At 40.3% G+C, this 4969-nt stretch overlaps 1 protein-coding gene across 5 annotated transcripts in view; it reads right to left on the bottom strand.

Annotated features, from left to right (window-relative positions):
* PRDM5 (PR/SET domain 5) overlaps positions 1-4969 on the bottom strand; it is an 83647-nt gene that overhangs the window by 60738 nt on the left and 17940 nt on the right. The gene's annotated exons all lie outside the window — the stretch shown is intronic.

Here is a 4969-nt window from a genome sequence, read left to right as displayed (position 1 = left end):
AAAAAAAAAATATAATCTTTTGTAAGAATGGTTATGGAAGGGTTTCTGTACACTGTAAGAGTTTGGCAGAAGAGATTTCATGTAATGAAAATCTTACAAAACATCTCAGTGCTGTCACCATCAACTAAAGACTGTTTTCTTTGCACTCTGGTATTCTGTTGTCCCCACACATACTGCTCTTCCATTGACATTGAGAGGGAACATGCAGAGAGAGCAGAATGCCAGAACTGAGATCTGCATTGTGGACCTGAGAGCAGCATTCTGCCCTTTCATGAAAACTAAGTTTGATTGAAAACTATTGATTCACAGTGCACAGATATAAAAACACTAGGGCCTAGCTGGACTAGTGGATTGTCTGGACTGGCTTCCTGCATGACAGAGGCTATAGAATTTTATGCAATACCCTCATCAAGCCTAATCGTTTGTGAAGCATGTCTTCCAGAAAGACATTCCATTGTGTCCTGAAAATACCAGAAGATCAAGAACTCACCACTTCCTGTAGCAGTTTGTGCCAGTAGTTGATTCCTCACTACTGAAATGTTTTGCTTTAATATTTGCCTAGTTTAAAGTTCCCCAGATTCCTATTACATTTTCTGCAGTAGACTAACGATTCATCTGGTATACAGTAATTTCTCCCTAAGGGAGGAGGAATAGTTACTCTTGCAATTAATTACTTCTTAATTTTCTTTATGATACAAATGAATCCATTAAAAAAGAAACCAAAGACAGTGTTTACTCTGATTTGCAAATTTAAGGCTAGAGGGTTTTTCCAAAGAAACATTAAACTCTTACCACTGTGAACATTTTCTTTGTGTTTTTTCAGGGCATCCTTACTCTTGAACCTCTTCCCGCAGCTATCTGCCTTGCATATGAATCTGGCATCCCCTCTGCATGCCTCCTTGTGCTGTTCATAACTATATGGGACAACCAGTAAAAAAAGAACAAAAAAAAAAAAAGCAACACATAAAGCAATATCTACATAAAACAGACACACAGCAAGTACTCTGAGCTTAAAGCATGCTGCAGTGCAGTTCCAAGGCCACCTCATGCATTACTTACAGCAAATAGGAATGAAAGCATTTGACTTCTTTCACTGTTAGGATTCACAGAAACTAACAAGCTTGAAAGCTAACATGCAAAGGGAGGCCAGCAATGATATGACAGCAGTCCAGTAACTCAGACACAAAACCTCGATTCTGAGCTGAAGGAAGTATTGCAAACAGAGCACTGAAAACTTCTTGAAGAGTCTCCTGGGCTGATATTCTCTGTGCACTGAAGTACACTAAAGAAAAATAAAAAAATAATTTAAAAAAATATGAGGGGAACATTCTACAATTTACACAGGCTTACAGTAGCTAAAAACATATATACAGCTCTACAGCTGTCTCCTAAACTGATATACTGAGCTGCTGCTTTTTTTTGCCATGTGAGCTAACTGCTTTAGGTACTACCCAAAGTGTCAAAGGGGACTCATTTTTACGCAATGAAGACTTCCAAGTTCTATCATAAATCTTAAAGCTTATCTGATTAACATCCAGAAAAGTTAACTGAAACTTCTTTACACTACATCTAGCCATATATTTTGTAACAAGCTTCCTAACACAAGGACAAGATAATGATTTTTAATTTTTGTAATATACTAAGATTAATTTAAACTGTCAACAGGGATGTAGTATTCCTCAAGCTTTAGAAGGTCTGTTATATATTACTCAAGATACTGTCATACAAGAGTGAACCCTATTTAATTCAGTAGACGATACAGCTGCTGCTTTCAAGGACACACCACTCTTCCATCCTTATCTCAACAGCAGCTTTTGGAAACAAGAACAAATTAGGCTTTTTTTTTCCAAGATATATTCTGCAGTCCAGATATCTATCAGCATGCCACCCTAACTTCTACATACATCTAGAAGTTGCTGTTTTCCATATGCCTCTGGTAAATTGCAGAGACCTTTAATTTACCTCAGTTTAAATGCAAAACAAATCATGTACCGAAACTCTCCACACGAGGAAAAGTAAAAGACCTTTCTACACTCATGTCTCCACTTAGAAAGGATAAAACCACTGGGGTAAACCTCCAATACATCACTGTTTAGGTCAACCTTATTCTAAAAGCAAGAGAACTTCATAAATGAAAGCGCATACCTATTAATGACTTGCCATATAAAAATAAATAAATAAGACACCTATCCCAGCCAAAAGTAAAGTCTCAAACTTACTCATTCAAGAACCAAATCAGACACCTGTCAATTAGATCATACGTGAAACATCTTCTACAACATGGTAAATCTGGGAGAACAGCAACCAGAACTAATTACTTGGGTTAACCCAGATCAAGTGCATGAATCCCAACCACCAAGCTCTTATCAACACTGCTGGACCCTCATCATCTCTGCAGTTCCCTTATGTGCATCTGGGGCTTATTTTATAGCTGTAAAAACAACCTGGTTCTTTCCCATTTGTGTACTTCTGGTTAATAAAAAGATTAGTGGAAGAAGTACTAAGGAATCCCAATGATTGAGTGCTCTTTGTTGCATTTGCATTGAAAAGAAATTTAATTTGGGCTGGCACAGAAGCCACACAGCTCAAACTCATTTCTCCTCCAAGGCTAATTTGTTTGGCTTTTCCAGCCAAACAAATGCTACTAGTCAGGTATTCAGAGTGCTAATTAATCCAGATATTTCCACACTGCAGTAGTTCCTCAGGGCAGCATTTTCAGTGAAACCAGTGGAAGTTCTCCAGAAACCACAAAGGAATTTAAGTCTCTCCCTCCACCAGCAGCACCTGCATGAAGAACATTTATCTACAGGCATGCAGACGCAGACACAGTGAAAGTAGTAAGAAATCTTTCAAACAATTTTAATAATCCTCCCATTTCTAAGAACACATCTGCAGTTGTTCCACCTGCCCATCTGCTTAGGCCATGCCTGTTGCTTTGCTAACAATGTTCACGTGCAGCAGGCCACAGTGGTCCTTGGGAGGAAACTCCAAGTGTGGGTTATGTCGGCATCACAATCTCCCTTCACGCTACTGGGAACTATCAATGTTCAGTTAATAGTTGGACTGGATGATCTTCAAGGTCTTTTCAACCTAGACGATTCTGTGATTCTGTGTTCCTGGTTTATTACTCCACTTTGCTTCTCTCAACCCCCTGCCTTGAGTGTCATCTTTTAAGCTGTGACACACACTAACCTGCCCAGCAATTACAGTTTTCTTGTTCCAACAACTCTTATTATTCCATTTTTGCTCCACTTGCACCTCTCCCATTCAGATTTTTGGCTTTTCCATACAGTTACACACCTCCACATGTGCTTTGTAAGAGGGGAGGCTAAGAGGGAATGTAGGCCAAGAAGCACTGACAGTCCATTACATTTTCATCCAAAAGTGTAAAACTTTTCATTATCGCTCCTGAAAGCTGAAAACTCAACAGGAGGAGGAAGCAGACAGTTTTGTGTGACCTGAAGAAGAGTAAGACTTATCCATCCTCCTGAGTTTGATCAGCTGGCTCCAACCCAGCCTTCCTAATCCTTTCCAAGTTTCCTGCCTATGACCACAACCAGTTCTCTTAAAATGCTACCTGGCTTACCTCTACACCCAATTTCCTGGCAGCAAGCCAGCTCTTCAGCCTACCTGTCCTGCCAGCTCTCCTTTGCTACCTCCAAACAAGCACACTCCCCTTCCTGATCTCTGCCTGCAGCCCCAGGGTGCCATGTTTGCCAGAGTAAAACCAATCTTGCCGATATCTGCGAGGGCAGAAACCCCAATCCAGGGCCACAAGGTCAGGCACAGGAAAGGTCAAAAATGACATGCAGTGTCAGGAAAGCTATGATCAGAATCAAGATGCTTTTCCAAGAGGGAGAGCAGATCAGGTGCCCCTTTGGGAGAATGGGTGAAGCAGGACAGCCCTCCAGAGGTGCTGTGGGGACTGAGACACCCTTGCCCCTCTCAAGCAAGGAAGGGGAAGTGAATGACACAAAGAGACTGAGGGAAACTTTTCTTGTTTTCACAGTAGTTTATACATTAGAAAATGCTTGACTGTTTAAGGCACATATCCCTGTTCCACTCAGTCTCCTCCTGAGTGTGCAGCATGTCTGTAGCTCCCATCAGCAAGGACACAGATGGATCCCAGAAAGACTTCTCTTAAAAAAGTGAAACAAACCTTTAACACACAGATGTAATGGAGACTTTCAGCCCCGGAACTCAGACTACATCTAATCTGAAGTACAACACCTGAACCTCACACAAAGAAGACAAAGAAGCTTCAGCTCTATCTACTAATCTATTCCTATTGTGCTGCATTGCATGGTAAAGCAGACAACCTTTGTGTTAAGGCAGACAATCTTTGAGACTTGAACATGAGATTAAACAGAACATGAGATTAAACTAGTATAGCAATTCCTACATTTCTCCTGTATTCTTATGCCATACTGCAGTTTTTAATGATAGCTCCCTGTGAAGGTCAGAATATTTTTCCAGCTGAATATTCTGTATTATGATAGACTTTTTTTTCTTCTTTATTCTTTGGTTGCAGTTATTATCTTGCATTAAATTAGAAGACATTGCTTTTAGTTTCCCATCTGCAGAAGAATGTATTTTACTACAATAATGATACCACATACCCAAATCTTGCAGTTAAACTCCTCAGGAATTTGAATGGTGTTTACAATAGCAATACATATGAGAGCCCTAAGAATTTTTTTTTCCCCTCCCCAAAGGTATTCCTCCCACCCTTCACTGTACATTTGAATTTAGTCCATTTTCCCATCTTCCAGCTTAAAGTGTTCTTGTTTCTCTGTGTGGAGAACAAAAAATTAAGTGGGAGTTCATAAGACTAATTCCAGCAACACCACACTTCTGGTGGCTCTACAGAGAAGAACTGAAACTTTTGATTATTCTTCTCACTGAAAGCTTTTGTTGTGAAAATTAAAACACTTCCCCCCCCCCCCCCCCCCCCCCCCCCCCCCCCCCC

Source organism: Athene cunicularia (genome assembly GCF_003259725.1).
Source record: "Athene cunicularia isolate RWA chromosome 4 unlocalized genomic scaffold, athCun1 chr4_part2, whole genome shotgun sequence".
Taxonomy (NCBI): Eukaryota; Metazoa; Chordata; class Aves; order Strigiformes; family Strigidae; genus Athene; species Athene cunicularia.
The sequence above is the reverse complement of the archived record's forward strand: the minus strand, read 5'-3'. Positions and strand labels throughout refer to the sequence as shown.